General features: G+C 53.6%; 1 pseudogene across 1 annotated transcript; it reads left to right on the top strand.

Moving 5' to 3' along the window:
* Positions 1-11,989: 11,989 nt before the first annotated feature.
* LOC308224701 (DNA-directed RNA polymerases I and III subunit RPAC2-like) lies at positions 11,990-16,379 on the top strand (annotated as a pseudogene). The gene is made up of 5 exons: positions 11,990-12,145; positions 13,279-13,367; positions 14,969-15,045; positions 15,921-16,003; positions 16,332-16,379. The product of its transcript is annotated as a DNA-directed RNA polymerases I and III subunit RPAC2-like (transcript).
* Positions 16,380-17,274: the final 895 nt, after the last annotated feature.

The raw sequence follows: 17,274 nt of genomic DNA, 5'->3' as shown, positions 1-17,274 counted from the left end.
CATTTATCCCTGCTGTTCAGCCTACTGCCAGCTGGAGTTCCAGGTTTCTGGATTGTTTTCTTCAGCAGAGCAGAATGGAAATCTCTGGGGCTTTGTCTCACCCCAGGCTGGACTTCAGCCCTTCTAGAGAAAAGGAAAACCTGGCCCCTGTTTGATGTGAACATGCCACTACTCAAACTGAGGGGTGCTGGCAAATTTCAGTGGCTTCTTAAACATACCACATACCCCAAGAGCAGTGACTGATACAAGCCATGCTGCTGGAGAGGTGGCCTGCAAAGGGAGAACCCCCTCTTGGGAGGGTTTTTCTGAAGAGCTTTAGGTTAGAAGGAACAGGGGAAGTAGCAAGAGCTGCATGTTGGGAAGGAGAGCTGTGTTAGATGAGGGATGTAGGTCTCGTGTTTCCTTGACTTCCAGTAACGCCGTATGTGTGTTCTTGTGCTTGAATTGAGGGCGAAGGCTCAGCAGCCACAGGATTTGCTGTCAGATCTCCCCCTGTGCCTGCTCCTTCACCTTTCCTGAAGAAAGGCTTTGTGTAAGGTTGTCATTTCACCAGCTGCTGGATGGGGCTGACCAGTTTGGGTGGTGTTTTCACCAGATCCTCCTGCGTATGGAGGCAGTGAACACAGAGGTGCCTTTTGGCTCCGGCCAGTTGGGGGATAAACTGGTCTAGCACATCAGAGGGATTCAGTGTAAAGAAAAAGGGCAGATCCTCCTGTTATTAGCGGAATGCTAGAAACATGGGAATTTAAGAACCAAGAGGGCATTTTAGGATTTGTGTCTTTGGAGGTGTCTGCTCTGCTATACTAGACCTTAAACCAGGGCTGGTCCCTTTCACCCCTGGCCCTCCTGTGCAAGCAGGATGCTCTTGTGTCCAGGGTACAAGTGCTGCCTTTGCTGCCTTCATTTAATCTAAACACTGACTGTATAGATTCTAGTGCTGAGAGACCCATGCAAGTGTGGCCTGAGCTGCCTGAGGCTGACTTTCACAGTATTTCCCAGTGCCGCAGGCACCAGGAGCTTCCCAGTGAAGGCTTGGCAGGGAGCTGTGGATCAGAGGGTAGAGGGGTGAGGAGGGGAAACATGAGCCATGGTGGCTGGTAACAGCAGCCTGAAGTGAGCTGGTTCTGTGAGGTTCATCTCTCCAGGATGGGTTCCCATCTCTGTGAACAGCAGCCTCGGGCACAGTCAGGAATTGAGTATTCCTCTAGGCTGAGGCAGTCAATTCCCTGAGCAGCCTGCAGCATCCAGTCTGTTACTTTCTTTGCCAGGTTCTCCTTGGGTGCCAGTTACACCAGCGCAATGCAGCTGGGGCGTTTCACACATCTTCATTGATGGTGTGGAAGTAGCAGCAAACCCAGTGGTTCCATACACGGTCCCACTCTGGTGCTCCGGGGGTGGCTTTCCCCTGTGCTGCTGGGTGAATCCATGGCTGGGAGTGTGGTGGTGACAGCAAACCATCTCTGTGTTCTGAACCAAAGGATCTCTATTGGAAAGCCTGGAGTGGTGGGGTCCTCTCACAAGTTATTTGGTGGTACCGAGGGTTCCTGAGCTCTTTTTGCCTCCGTGTGCCTCCAGGATATGAGGGGAATACTGTGGACATCAGCTTTACCTGCCGCTGCCCTGAGCTGAAGCGGGCAGGTCTGGGGCTGGCACAAGTGTGTTGGTGACGGGTCATGGTGACATAGGTGCCTTCCTGCCAGGGAACGTGGTGGCTGTCATTGCTCACCCTGCTGCTGCCGAGGGCTGTGCTCTTCAGACGTCAGCCTCCTCTTAAGAGCCGAGCCCAGGCCACACTCCTTGGGGGGCCGGAGTAACCTCTCTGGGGGCAATTGCTTATGGTGAATGTAGAAGAACACATTTCCTCATCGGTGTTACTCTAATGTAGCCACTCCAGCACTAAACCATGGAGTGGAGAGGGCTTTGTTTAAATCCTGAGCTCCATCTCCCCCTACTTCCCATGAGGGCTAAATTCTCCCTGTGCAGCTTTTTCTGGAGGCCCAGGGCTTTTTGGCAGTCAGTGCCTGGTGAGCCGGGCACTTGCTGTGCGTGTCAGGCAACAGGCCCTCTCTGCTCTAATGCTACCGGATCAGGTTTTGTAATCGAGTTCTTTCAGCCAATAAATGATGAACTGCTTCCTTCTCCTTCCCCTTCCCTGGTGATCCAATGGATGTGTTTAAGGCCTTTTCCAAAGCTAAGCACCAAGTCTCTAGATAAATTATTTATAAAGTGATCATCTTAACAAAATACCCATTTCAAGCAATTAGGAGCTTGAAACTAAGTCTGTATTGCCCATCAACGTGGAATAAACGTGAGGAGCAGTAACCACGGCAGCTCGGTTGCATTCTCATCGTTCGTTCTTGCATCGGCCACAAGGTGGCAGAAGAGGCACGAAATTGTCCTCCTGACGTGGGTTTGGGATTAGCGGTGCCCCTTTGAATCCCAGCCTGGTTTGGGAGGAAGGGACCTTAAAGCCCATCCGGTTCAGCCCCAGCACTGGTGTTTTGTCTCCTCCGGATGCCCTTGGGACCCCTCCCTCTTGGCTGTGCAGCCAGCCCCTCATTCAGCGCTCGGTGCTCCCAGAGTGCTCGATGTGGTGAAACCAGAGCCCCCCATTTACGTGCTGGTAACATCAGGAACCCCATTTGCCCCCAGTACACCTCAGAGCTTCCTGTTCCCCCACAGTGTGCCCCAGAGCCCCCAGCTCCCCTGCGGGTCACAGGGCTGCGCTAGTGCATCCCCCACCTCAGTCCTCCCCGTTAGCTCTTGGGTCCCACTGAAGGCTTTCCGTGGGGAAGAGAAGCACAGGGGGCTGTGCACAAAAGGAATGGGAGGTGAGGGGGTTGGGAAGGGGTGTCTTTGTGAGCAGTGAGAGCTCACTGGGCTCTCTGATGGGGTGGGGGATTTTTGAGGAGGAAGCCAGCAGGAGCCTGCTGCCTGTCCCATTTACGTGATCCTCATAGGAAAAGGTACCATTGTTAGCTTTGATTGCTGGCTGTTTCCAGGCTCAAAGGAAAAGGAAGGGACTTCACTCTTTCCAGTTTGTCCTTCCCCAAAACTGGGTGTTTTTTGAGACCTTCAGCTTTCCCTGAGCAGGGAAAATCCTATGGAGCCATGGAGGTGCCCAGGGGTTGTTCTGCCCACCCTGAGCTGCATCCTGCATCCTGAGAGAGGAAGATGCCTGGTGCTGGCTCCCAGCTCCTTCCCGGGCCCTGCAGAGCAGCTTCCACCCTTGTGACTGTGCCCTGGGCCAGGAGATGTGGGCACTTCCCACGGGGATGGCCGCTTGCTCCATCCCACTCCTCCCCAGTAAGCCCAGGAGGGTCTGAGCGCAGGGCTGGGGACCAAAGGGTGCTGAGAAGAGGGTGGGTGTTCAAAGAGGCCTCTCTGCAGCACCTGTGCCCTGGGGTTTGGGGGCTATTCCTGGGCATGGGAAGGGAGGCATTTCCTGCTGGGAAGAGTTCTCTTGTGCTGTGCTTTCATGAAAGCAAGCACCTCACTGGCTGTTTGCCTTTAGGTATTAGAGAAGTGGGTGGTTTCCCTGAGCTGGAGGAAAGATGGATTGGTTTTGGCCATGCAAAGCTCTTCCCTGAGAACAGGTCCCTTCTGCTGCTCACAGACAGCGTCACCTTCAGGTGCAAACCCAGACAGGACACATCATCCAGCCAAGTGCAGGCGACGTGAGTGGAGGCAGCAGTAATTGGGCTGACAGTGATGGCCCTGGCCATGCTCATGGGCAGGAAGGAAGGGGTGAGAGCTGGGACGTGTTGTGTTCGCCTGTAGGTGATGGGCTCTGCTATGAAGGTTGGTGATTCACGGTGTCATGGGCATTGCTTATATAGTTGCATTTTACCATTTATGCACTTTTACTCCCTGTTTGTTACTCTTGGTGCTTTGCAAATCCTCATCACAGTTCTCTTAGGGCTTCTGAAGCCCTGCTGGAGCTGGAGGAATGCTTAAATCCTTCATCTTCCACTTCCCAATGAGCCTTGTCCTGCCTTGGCTGCAGGTGCTCAAGGTCCCCATCTCAGAGCCGGGGGGAGGCTTCCCCTGCTGCTGATGGGTGATGCTGCTTTAGCAGCGCTGAGCCCTGGTGCTCTCACCTCCTGCCCTGGTGTCACTTGAGGCTCTAAAATAAGATCACAGAAGGGTCACAGACCCTCCCCCTCTTCCCCAGGTCCCACCACCAGCAGTTGTAGCAGCCCCTGAGCTGAGGCAGGAAGAAAAGCTGGGCCCACAACGAACCCCTGCGCTGCACCAGGGCCCGAGGAAGAGTTGCCAGCTTCCTCCCTGGCTGAGCTGACAGCCCTGGCACCAAGCAGAGGTGTGGTGACCATCAGCCCGAGCTTCAGCTCCTCTGCTGTGACCCAGAGATGCTGTCGTCCGGCCGGCACTGATGGAGCCTCGGCTCCATCCTGCTGCTCCTTGGTGAGTCTGGGCTGGGCCAGGGATCCCATGGGATGGGCTGTGCTGCCGGGAGCAGCCCAGCGGAGGGGTGACGCTGGTGGGGCTCCTTGGCTGGGTGACAGCGACAGCTCAGTGGTGACCCCAAGACTGCCATTCCCATGAGGTTTGCCCTTAGGGACCTGCCCTGGCTTCAGTCCCAGCAGGGTCATGGTGGCAGCGGCTGCTCCATCCACTGGTAGATGAAGAGCAGGAGCGGGGTTTGCTTTTGCCTTCCCACTTCCTGTTGGAGCACAAGGACTGAGAGCTCCTTCACGTGTAGGTGGCCAGAGGGGCAAACCTGGCTGTGGAATGGTGCAGTGCAGTGCCAGGGGACAGATAACACTGAGAGTGTTGAATGATCAGAGCTTGTCTCTCAGCCCTCTCTGGGGCACTGCTATGGTTCACAGCCAGCTCCCTGCAAGCCCTGAAGAGGCAGACCCCTTTGCTGCCAGAGCTTGGGTCCCCTATAAAGCATCGAACCACAGGGTGGTTTGTGTTGGAAGGGACCTTCAAGCTCCTTCAGCTCCAACCCCTGCCATGGGCAGGGACCCCTTCCACTAGAGCAGCTTGCTCCAAGCCCCTGTGTCCAACCTGGCCTTGAACACTGCCAGGGATGGGGCGGCCACAGCTTCTCTGGGCACCCTGTGCCAGCGCCTCAGAACCCTCACAGGGAAGAGCTTCTGCCTAAGAGCTCATCCCTCTCTGCTTCCTGGCCTCATGAATTCGTGTGAAGCACTCCCTCCAGGCTGGGTGTACCTGATGGGCTGAGCCGGTTTTGCATCCATGGGGTGCTGGCACCAATGTTCCCCCACCACTATGGTGGGTAAAGCCATCTGGGCTTTACGCAGCTGCTGCCTCTGCCAGCTCTTTGTTGCATGCAGACGGTCAGCAGCTCTGGACCCCTCCTGATCCCAATACGACCTCTGGAGAAGTCCCACCTTTGGTGTTTTCTTTGTACTTCTCTAGGCCTTGCATGTGGAGGAGTCTCACGTGGAAAGCATGGAGGTGGAGGATGTGGTGAGCATTTGCATCCGAATTGGAGGCAGCGTTGACCAGCCGCAGCTGAGGGTGACACCAGAGGTCATGTATGCACCCATCAAGGCATCCTGATCCACCAGAACCAGGCACTGGACCTCCCACCTCCTGCTGTGACTGTGGGAGCTGTCTCGAGCAGGAGCCTTGCAGAGCATCCTTGTGCCTCCAAGCAGAGAGGATGTCTTTGTTGCTGATGCTGCACCCCCACGGCTCCCCCTCCAGCAGCTACACATGCTGAGCCTTGGCTGGAAAGGATTTGGAGCAACAGGAATGCATTAGTTTGCCTGGAAAGTCCCTCTCGAATTTGAAGGATGAGCTGGTTTCAGCTTCTCCTTGAGACTTCCTGGGAATACAGAGTCACCCAAAGGAAAAGAAAGATGCTGAAGGCAAATCAATGGGAGCTTGCTGCCACAGACTCCCCTTAGTTACAGGGTAACAGAGAATATTACATGGATTTTAATCATGAGTCCCGGGTTCACTACCCCAAGCCTTGTCATTAAAAGAATATATGAAGATCCTTTGTCCTGAGAAGTTGTCTGTATTCTTGTAAGTATGTGAGTAATTGCTGAGTAATGCAGTTTGCTTGAGTTCACAATCCCGGGGCAACAGTTCCTGTGTTGTTCTGAAATGTCCCCATTGTAGCACAAGCAGATGGGGCTTTCTGTGCAGTGGAGTTCCTGGCACATAATGCCACTTGCTCAGAAGGGTGGGATGCACGTGTGGAAGGCAGCTGAGCCACGTAATTCCAGTTTAAAGGGCTGCATCTCCCTCAGCAGCACCAGGATTTTCAGGCATCTTTAAAAATGCAGGGAGGGCACACATGGAGTTTTGTTTCCCTCTGGCTTTCAGGGAAAGCCAGGCACTATGTACCCTGCATGCTATGGAAGGGTGAGAGCCTTGGGCATCTCCTGACCACAGCTGCTCTTGGCACATGCCGTGATGGAGAGGGCTGATGGGCACAGGTTACTGCTGGGGAGGTCCCAGCTGGACACAAGAGGAACGTGTTTCACCATGAGAACTATCAGCCATTAATTCATCTCCCCAGGGAAGTGGTGAAATTCCCAGGGGAACTGGACCCTGCTGAGATCCTGCTGGACAGGGTGCTGGGCCAAGCCGCGCTCCAGATAGCAGCGTGGGTGGCATCATGCTCTCGCAATGCTGCACTTGGGGCTGTAGTTCAGCCTGGGGAGGAGCAGCTCTCGCGCAGCTGAGGCCGGGAAGTGCTCTCAGGGAGCCGCAGGGCTGCAGCCGGGCTCTCGCCTCCCTGCGCACGGAGCAGGGAGGAGCCTGCAGGACTTAATCTGGATGGAAGAGGTGAGAGGAGCCGAGGCTGCCCCATATTCTCCACAGCGCTCCCTGGTCCCTCCTGCTTCCACCTTCTCTTCTCCACTTCTCTGCTCACCCCCCCGGCTCCCACCTGTGTGTTTAACCCAGGCTGCAGCCATACCAGCTGCCTCTGCTCTGTCACTTCCTTCCCTGAGCAGCTCCTTGCAGGGCTTGCCCTGCCCTGGCCCTTCTTTGCTCTTTGGAGCTCTTAAAAGTCAGTGTGGCTTTCCTTGTGGCTGCAAATGGCTCAGTGCTGGTGGAGATCAGGCCCTCTCTGGCTGCATCTCAAAGCAATCTCCCTCTCTGGAGAACTGTAGCTTTGTATCTGAGACCTCAAGTGTCACCCTGGTTCTCTCATGGCCTTGCTGCTTGTCATTGTTTATTCCTCCCCATTCATCCATCCGTCCATCCCAGGTGCCTGAATATCATCCTTTGAAACTAGTGCTGAATGGGGGGGAGACCTGGAGACAAAGGACGTGGTCAAGGCACCCCATGTCTTCACCTCGGCTTTTACCAGCGAGACTGGCCTTCAGAGAGCACCCACAGCATGGAGAGCTCCCTCAGTAGGACGGGATCAGGTCAGGATCAGCAGAGGACATGCCAGTGGGCCCTGAGGGGATGTGCCCCTCGGTGCTGAGGGAGCTGACAGCACCGTGAGACCGCTCCTGGTAACCTCTGAAAGGAGGTGGGAGACACTCAGGGGCTGCAGCAGCGTGGGAGGGGGAAGAGAGAAGGGCTCACGCTCATCAGCTTCACATCTGCTGATGGTCACCTGCCCCTCTCACCTCTCCCCAACCACAAGAAGCTGCTGGCCCCAAGCAGCAGGCGAGCAAACGCTTTCTGGCAGCTGCTGTGAGCAGGTTGGTGCTGCTTTATCTGTTGTTGGTTGGGTTCTCCCGGCCCCTCAGAAGGTGCAACACAAGAGCCAGGAAAGCTTTTAATGTACTTGTGAGAGGAGTTAACCACGAGCAGGAACCTGCCCTGGTCTGGCTTGTAGCTCTTCTGAGATGAAGAGAGAACATGGTCTTAGAGTTTCCTTCCAGCAGCCTGGAAGGATTAACGTGGCCGGAGCGGCCTGACTGACAGAAACTGCTCCTTGGAGCAGTCAAATTAAGAGGGGGACATGGGTGATGGCAACATGGTGGGTGGGCAGCGCTCATCTACGCCAGCTCATCCTGCCTGCAAGCAAGTGAACGATGAGCCTGGAGAGCCAAAGCTTCACCCTTCAGTGTCTTTCTGAAGACATCTCTGAGTGAATGCTTACCCTGAACGTTGCTGTTGCCCGGTGGTGCATCCATTGCTGCTGCCAAGGGATACCCAAGAAATGTGCTACTTCCAGGGAGGGGACAGGGCTGTTCCTTTTCACATGTCCTACTCGTGTGCCCAACTTCCAGTTGCTTTTAGCTCAGTTACTGCATGCAGAACGTGACATGTGATATGACCCTGCAAGAACCTGGCACTGCACTGAGGAACTACGTGCATGGGAATAGAGAACCTGCTGGGCACGGGGAGAAGGGGAGGTTAAAACAGAAATGAGAGTGCCCAGCTGGCCACAGCCAAGGGGAGAGGCAGGGTCTGAGTGGAGCATCCTCCCCTTTAACACCAACCCCCCTTCCAAAAAAGTGTTGCCCTCTTTGTACTGGGCCAATTGCAAGCTCCACTCACCTTAAAGGTCATTGTCCTTCCACCAGTGGCTGCAGCTGGGGCTGCAGGTGATGCAGTGGCTGCCTCACGCCAAGCAGCCTGGCAAGGGACTAGGAGCCTACTGAGACACAGATGTGGCAGGTTAGGGGGGTAGACACAATATAAATACCTGAAGGAACTCACTTGGTGTGAGAACAGCTTAGAAAAATGGAAGTATAAAGTTTAACCATCAAAACTTAACCATTGCTCTAATGACACACTAATCTCTTACAGAGTTTGGGTTTGTGCTTAATGTCCCTCATCTGTGGCCATGGCCCCATCCTGAAGTGGGACAGCCCTCCAGGTGCTGGGCATATGGGATTTCTATTTTAAGTGCCCATGAATGCAAGCAGAATGAGGCCCTGGTCACCTTTCTGCCTCTTCTCTTAAGCCTCTCATCTGTCTAGAAATATGTAATGGGGTCAGTATTGCTGTAGACATCAGCTCCTTGGTTCTTCACCGTAGCAGTGTCACAGCCTGATGCACTACAGCTGAGAGACAACCTTAAATTAGTTAAACACTGCACTCTTCCAGAGAGATTTTGTTCTTTATCTAGCCTTAAATAGATGTTCAGTAGCCATTAAATAGCAGGAGCTGTCTCGACTCAGGAGCCTGCAGGGAAATGCTGGTGTGCTCTTTATGGGGGCTATAGCCCAAAGCTAAGACAACTCAATAGGAAGACCAAACTTCTGGGATCTGCTGCTCTTTGTTCTGCACAGGGGGAAGGTAAATAAATAAGTTCTCTATGACCCAGGTTCCAGCTTTACCACAAAACCAGGTTCTGGAAAAGAACCTTCTCCATAAAGAAAAAGCTTGAACAGGGCAGTGCTGTAAACCTGCAAAGCTTTATGCGGGGGTAGAGAGAAGCTTATTGATGTAGAGTTGGTTGTGACACACTCACGTGTGGCAAAGAGGGGTTTGTGCTCTGAGAATGAGCTGCTGCGAAGCTTCCTCTTTGCCAGTGGTTTTTCCTCTATTTTGTTGTGCTTGGGCAACTTGTGGATGTTATTCTAGAAAAGCCATGAAACGAGGGCTGTGAATGGAGTTTTCCTTTGCTACCCCCCACCTCATCCTGATGAAATCCAAGAAGATTAAAGGCAAATATCAGCACTTGCAGCACATGAGACTTCCTCTGAGCCCTGTTTACCTGTGCAGAGTGGTAGAGGTGAAGAAGACAACTCCTGCAGGCTGCTCATTCCTAGCACAAAACCAGTCACAGTCAGGCTCAGTTTGAATAAAGCAAATCTATTCCAGCACCATAACATTTTATTAAACTGCACTGTCAAAATCACATTGATGGCAGGGAGAATACTGCTATCAGTGCATATTTCCTGTACTAAGATGCATTCAGAGCATCCAAAACTTGCTGAGGAAAAGGACACTGGAACAGAATCCTTCATAACCAAAGAGACAGTAGAAAACTCTGCCACAAAACCCAGGGCAGGTGGGAGCTGGCTGGAAAAGGGAACACTTCAAGTCAGATCAAGCAGGGAGGGTTATTGTTAAAAAGCACACTTTTAACTGGTATTTAACTTTTCATCTGAGTTAAGATGCTGCTGAACGGCAGGTTTTAAATAGCAGCCCCTCTCCCTGCAACTGCCTGTTCACAAACTCAAATACTGTGTACTGTTCCTTCATTTGTGAACAATGACACACACTGACCACAACAGCTTGAGATGTTACTATAGTTATAAAACCCTGCTTTGTTTTCTAGAACAAACAATAAAAAGGAGCAGGAACACATTCTATACAGAAGTAAAAAAAGAAAAAAAAGAATTCAAACCAAAAACCAGTTGAGTTTCAGACAGTTGAGAGAACATGAGGTTGAGTTTGAAAAGCCACTTCTGAAGTCTCTATAACTAGTTCTAGTCTCCCCAAGCTGCTGCTGCTGCTGCGGAACAACACAGCGATAGCTCCAAGCTGGAGCAACAAAAGGAAGAGTAACGCAGATGGCACAGGTAGTGTAAGAACAACTCAGGATACCAAGCCTCTTAAGGTGTCCTTAGAGTTGTTAGACAGACAGAAGGGAATCAGCTGCAGGGGTGCACATAGAGGACCTTCACACGGACCTGCTGACCACTGCTGGGTTCTGGGAATTTGGCTGCTTGGCACCTGCAGATCCGACTCCAAGCTCCAACTACTCCTTATGGACTCCAAGAAGTGGATGCTGGTCCTGGCCAGGTTGGGCATGCTGTGCCTCACCTCCTCTGAAACCAAGAGCAAATTCTCTGTTGCTGCTTCTGGTAGCAATGGGTTAGGCCCTCTTTTAAAAAAAATACATGCTTAAAAGTAGACAAGTACCACAGAACACCAGGTTGGAAGGGACCTCAAGGGTCATCTGGTCCAACCATTAATCATTGGTGTGTAACTAATCCTAGAATCCCAGACTGGTTTGGATTGAAGGGACTTGAAAGCCCATCTGGTTCCAGGGCCCTGCCACAGGCAGGGACACTTTCCACTAGAGCAGCTTGCTCCAAGCCCCATCCAACCTGGCCTTGAACACTGCCAGGGATGAGGCAGCCACAGCTTCTCTGGGCACCCTGGGCCAGCGCCTCAGCACCCTCACAGGGAAGAGCTTCTGCCTAAGAGCTCATCAGAATCTCTGCTCTGGCAGGTTAAAGCCATTTCCTCTTGGCCTGTCCATACAGGCCCTTCTCCAAAGCCCCTCTCCAGGCTTCTTGTAGCCCCTTTAGACACTGGAGCTGCTCTTAAGTCTCCCCTTAAGAAGCCTGCTCCAAGCTGAACCAGCCCAGCTCTCTCAGCCTGGCTCCAGAGCAGAGCTGCTCCAGCCCTCATTCACGTACCAAATTAAAGTTTAGCATCCTCCCTGCCCGCATTGCTCAGTGCAGGTACCTCACTTCATCCTTTCGGGAAAAATTGCAGCACCAATTCGATTTGTATTCCAAGCCCCTCGCCCGTTCCGGAGGGCAGTGCACCATGTTTTGGAGAGGGGCAGGGAAAGAGAAACCGCTGTACAAACGACCCTCCAGGGAAGCAGCGGGTGCGCCCCAGCACGCTGATACCCCCGGGGATAACCGCAGGCAGTTACCGCGGTCCGGTCGTTCAAACCATGCCCCAAGCTCCGCCACACGCCGCTCCAGGGCCAACTGCAGTGAGCGCAGAAACGACGGCCTTTACCACCCCCCACTCCTTTCCCCGCACGCCAGCAGCCGCTCTCCGAGCTCCCCAAGCCCCGCTGATACCGAACAAGGCCTCCCACCGCCGGCCCGGCCCGGGGAGCCTCCAGCCACCCTCCCACCTCCACGACTCCCGCCCTCCCGGAGCCAGCCCCTCAGTCAGTGCCGGCCCCGCCGCGGCCGGTCGCAGCCAGAGAAAGCCGAGACAGAGCCGCACGCTGCGAGACCACCAGCCAGCTCTGCCGCGAGCCCCCGTTCCCCCTCGCAGGTCCCGGTCCCGGCCCCGCCACCGGCAGCAGCAGAAGCCGCTCCCTCGGCCCCACCGCCCGCCGAGGAGACCCGACGCGGGCGTCACTTCCGGCGGGATGGCACCGCGCTGCCTGATGGGACCTGTAGTGAGGAGGGCGGGAGAGAACGGAATGGGACGGGAGTCGGCCCTAGTCCGCCGGCGGCCTCTGCTTTTCTGCGGCAGCGGCAGCCAGAGCTCCCCTGAGCTGGGCCACTCAGGCTGGGCCCGCTGGGTAGGAGTTTGCCGGCGCTGGGATAAATTGCGACAGTGAGAATAGATCCAAGAGAAAGGGGACCTTGAAGCTCTTCCAGTTCCAACCCCTGCCACGGGCAGGGACACCTTCCACTAGAGCAGCTTGCTCCAAGCCCCTGTGTCCAACCTGGCCTTGAGCACTGCCAGGGATGGGGCAGCCACAGCTTCTCTGGGCACCCTGTGCCAGCGCCTCAGCACCCTCACAGGGAAGAGCTTCTGCCTAAGATCCCCTCTCAGCCTCCCCTCTGGCAGGATCGCTCAGCACTGTGTAACGTCAGGCCTTTGGGTGGCTTTGCCAGCAGCGGCTTCGTCTTCTTTCTTTTCACCCCATTCCTTCAGGCCGCTGAGTCCCGCTCCAGAGCCGCTGCAGCAGCACGAGGCAGTAGATGGCACTGCCCTGCAGGAAAACTGCTGCGGGCTGCCCGCTGGCACTTCCCTAAGTCACAGCGACAGCGAAAGCTGGCACAGGAGCATCGGGTGCTCCCTGCGCCTGTCTCTGGGAACTGGGCAGAGCTGAGCTCCAGGGCAGCCAGATAGGAGGAAAGTGGTCTCCCACTCCAGGGGCTGGCTGCTGGCATTGTGGGTTCATTACACGTGGGCTCAGCAGCCTGAGGCTCGCCAGTAGCTTCTCCAGGCTCCTCCTAGGTGTGTGAATTTGGGCTTATAGTTGGTTTTGAAGTGGGATAAGCTTTCCCTGCTGACAGCCGGCACACGTCCCTGGGGAGTTTTTGACTGTCCCTCTCATTGCTGTCTAGCCCTGGTCTGGTGGCAGGACCTGGAATCACACCAACCTGAACAGTCACAGCTTTTTTTCCACCATAGGCCCTGAAGCTGCAGCATTCTTTGGGCTCCTCTTCTCTCCTGTGAGGAGCAAGGGTGCACAGGCACTTTGATAACCAGGGGGAGGTTTCTCTGAGCTCGATAATTTTGCCACCTTCCCTCCTCTGTGAAGTTGCTCTTGGTCACACTCCAGCACTTGAGACATGAGCCACAGCAATGGGCCAGCCAGAGCTACAAGTCCTGTGCTGAAGCTGAGCACAGCTGTTGATTTTTCACCCTGGGGCTGGTGTTCAGAGAACCTTGCAGCATCTCTTCCCTCCCCATTCATGGCAGGTCCAGGCAGATGGGAACTGCGTCACGTTTGCATTGCCTGATGAGGACCACACACTTGGCAATGCTCTCCGATACATGGTCATGAAGAAGTAAGTGGAGTCTCCACAGTGCCTGGTACCGCTGGGGGTTCCTCTGTCTCCTATTCTGCCCTTCTCCTCACTAAGTTGCACCTCAGTTGCTGCTGGAAAAAGGCAAAACTACCTCTGTGCATGCCTGTTGGAGTATTTATATTGGAGCTGGTGCCAGAGGGTCCTTATCTACCCCCTCTCTTAGCAGGATTCACTTTCTCCTTGTGCTGTTAGTCCCGAGAGTGCTAATAGGCCTTGATGAGTCTGAACAGCCTCACCTGGGGCCTCCACACACACCCTGCCCACAGGCTCAGGAGCCCCATTTAAGCTCAGCTCAGGGCTTTCAGTCTCTCCTGAGCTATGTTGTATGAATATGGGTCTTTAGCTCAGCCTGTACTGGGCTGTTGGATGCTGACCCATGGACTGACTTCCTGACCCGACATCAGCCTCTGCTCATTGTTGTACATTGTACATCTGCTTGGTGGTCATAGGTTTTGTCTGACCCTCATTACCCTCAGCTGACCTGCAGATTGTTTTCCTGGCCTGGCCTCAGGCCTGTTTCACCCCCACAAACCTGCCTGGTGACCTGGACCCTTGGCTGGCCCCGGCTACCACCTTTGCACCCGCCTTACTCCCTTGCTTGGATGCTGTGCGACAGGGCTGGCCAGTGAGTTCTCTGCCCTATTGGCTGGCTTACAGTTCATGCTTCCAGCTCCCATCCCTTAAGGAACAGCCAACCCTCACTGCGCTTATGGTTAGTTACAGAGGAAATGGAACGACAGACATGTGACAGACTTCTGAATGTCTTACGTGGCTCTGGGTAAAATGATGTGCGACTCTGTGTAAGTACAGGTGGTCAGGCAGTATCTATGTCACCTCTGGGACAAGTGCTGTCAGAAAAGAGGGTAGGAACAGCCAGTATTAAGCAAATTGATCATCTTTAATGCTTCCATAAAGATGCAGGAATTGATGCTGGAAATTAATAATCCTGCTGCCCCCATTAAAGTATACAAATGGCTTCACTCTGATTTTATTGAGCTGGGAGGCACTGGGGGTTTGTGAATACTCACTGGTAAGGCTCAGAAGAATTCCAGCAGGAAGTTCAATGCTTCATCTCAAATGACAGCTGCATTGCAAATATCATGTGAATTCCTCTGATAGATCACCATGACAAGAAAAAGAGCAGCCTTCTTGTGAGGGGTGTGCTTTCTGCTGTGTGCACAACTGTTCTACCAACCACCTCGGCTTGTGAAGGCAGATGTCGTGCAGTCTGCAAACATCTTGTGGTGCCCTAGACCTATCTGCCTCCTCTGCCCAGCAGAACTGCAACAGGTCTGTGTAGAGGGAGGTTTCCAAGCAGCCAGGATCCCCTGTTTGAGCAGGATGCCAGCCAGGTCTTTCCCCTGCAGAGTTCCAGCTGCAGCTCAGAGATAGATGGAAGGGTGTGAATAAGGTTATATGGGTAGTGTCCTTTCAGCATATCCCTCCTATAAGACCCTCAGTCATGTCAGAAACATTGAGCCCCAGCGGGTCTGAGGTGGCCCAAGCCCCTGACTTCCCTGAGATTTGCTGTGGATTGGCCTGGTTTTCACTGCTCTCTTCTCCTCTCGCCCTTCCTGCAGCCCTGATGTGGAGTTCTGTGGCTACTGCATCACTCAGCCCTCTGAAAGCAAGATCAACTTCCGAATACAGACCAGAGGTATGGGATGTGCACTGTTTTCATGTTCAGGGCCCTTCTTTTGTGGAATCTCCTCTGCTCATGTCAGGTTTCCACCATGAGTCATTTCAGTAAAGAAAACCGCTCTTCTCCCTCTTCTCTGCAGGCACAGTACTGTAGTGCTGGGGTAAGGTAGATCTGCTACATCCTGTCAGAGGTGATTGATGGGTGCTTCATGTGCCCCTAAATCAGCAGAAGTTTTGGAAAGCCAACCCAAAGTGTGCTGGCATACGTAGCTGCAATGAGATAATTTGCTTCTGCTTCTCCTTCTTGCTTGTCTGGAAGCTTTGGTCATCAGGTTGTGAACCAAAGCTCTCTTGAAAGGCCACATCAGTCTGTGCTGTCTTTTGACTTGCCTCCCAGAGGGGTCTGTGTTCCCTGTTAATAGGCAGCACTGACAACTCTGAGCCTCTGGCCATCACTCACTCCTCTCAGCACACCAACCCCTTCAGCTCAGTCCACTGCCCTTCATCTAGGCTCCACAGCTTTGTTTGCTGCCGCAGGAGGTCAGCGTTATTTCATTCCTTCCTCATGGGGCTGTTCCCCCGAGTATCTAGTTTGTGCTTGCTGACTCTTTAATGTCCTAAAAATGAGTAGTGCTGAGGCTCTTCTTGTCAAGGGAACCCCTTCTCTGTGGGGCTACCTGCAGGATTTGTCTCTGCCCTTCCTGCACCATAGCCTGGGCCTGAGCTCAGCTCTCAGGGTGCTGATGGTGGGCTGGTAGGAGGGAAGTGTGTGGCATGTGCCTGGTGTAAGAGCCTGTTCCCATCACGGGGGAGCAACCACACTGCCCAGAGTGGTGAGGGAAAGGGCCACCAACCCCTTTGGAAACCACTGACCCATCTTCTTTCCCAAAGGGGCCCTTCCTGCTGTTGAGCCAGTCCAGAAAGGGCTGAACGACCTGATCGGTGTTTGCTAACATGTGCTCAACGCCTTTGAGGTGAGACTATTCCTGAAGAGTTCAGGGGGCTTTTCTGTCTCTTGGTCTCAGAGGTGAGAGGAAGGGGCTGACAGCTGTGTTGTAGGCATAAAGAACCTACAGTTATCTCAGACCTTCTCTGCGTGACCTGCGGCATGGCCTGGCTTCCCGTTCCTTGGAGTGAATGTAAAGCTCAGTCACTTCTGAAGGTACCTGGAGCTCTGTTGGAGCTGCTCAGGGTCCTCTGTGCTGGACAGAGAAGTCACAGCACAGAGCAGGGTGGTGGCATGGGATGTATGAGCCGCTCAGGTATATGCTGTCAACATTTGCTCTTTGCTCTTGCTTGCAGAGGAGCATGAAGGAGTACAGGGCCCAGAGGGAGGAAGAGATGCAGTAGCATTTAGGGATGGCAGTCTCCATGGACGTGTGTAATGTCTGTGTGTTGAATTCCCTGTGCCAAGTATTTCTGGTTGTGTGTTTTACAACTGCGTTGATGCAATCCTGTATTTTCTCTAATAATAAAGATTATGGAGGCTGATGTTGCAGAGGTGACACTGTGTTCAGCTCAGCAGGGTATGAAAAATGATAGAAGGCAGTTCTTCTACTCTTCTATCTTATTTCTTTCCCTTTCCAGGCATCATTGCTGTTTCCTGCCCAGGATTTCACAGTTCTCAGGTAGCCTTGTGCACAGAACTAGTCTGCCCCACGTCCACAGAGAGCAGAGGGGATCATCACTGTGAAAAGTCCAGCTTTTAGAGAGGCAGCACCCTCTCCCAGTTTCAGTCTTTCTGTTGCAGGCACCACTGCAGTTGACTTCAACAGATACAACCGGCCTTCCTTTTTAAACAGCACGTTATTCACTTGCAGCCCAGAACCCCTCTATGCTGGGCTGCATCCCCAGAGTGTGAGCAGCAGTCCAGGGAGGCGATTCTCCCCCTCTGCTGTGCTGAGGGGAGACCCCCCTGCAGTCCTGATCCAGCTCTGGGGCAACAGCACAAGAGGGACGTGGAGCTGCTGGAGTGAGTGCAGAGGAGGCCACAGAGATGCTGTGAGGGTTCTGGAGACAGGCTGAGAAATCTGGAGAGGGGCTTTTTACAAGGCAATGTAGGGACAGGACAAGGGGGAATGGCTTTAACCTGAAAGAGTGGAGATCGCTGCTTAATGAGAAATGCCCAATAGAAAGAGAGTCTCATTTCAAACACCACCATGTTTTATTAACATACAGATGTATAAAAGGGTGGATGGAAAGTGTCAGGTCTTCTCTAGAAAATCACCCTTTCAAATAGAAATTG

The sequence above is a fragment of the Psittacula echo genome, assembly GCF_963264785.1.
Source record: "Psittacula echo genome assembly, chromosome: 8".
NCBI classification, from domain to species: Eukaryota; Metazoa; Chordata; class Aves; order Psittaciformes; family Psittacidae; genus Psittacula; species Psittacula echo.
The sequence above is the reverse complement of the archived record's forward strand: the minus strand, read 5'-3'. Positions and strand labels throughout refer to the sequence as shown.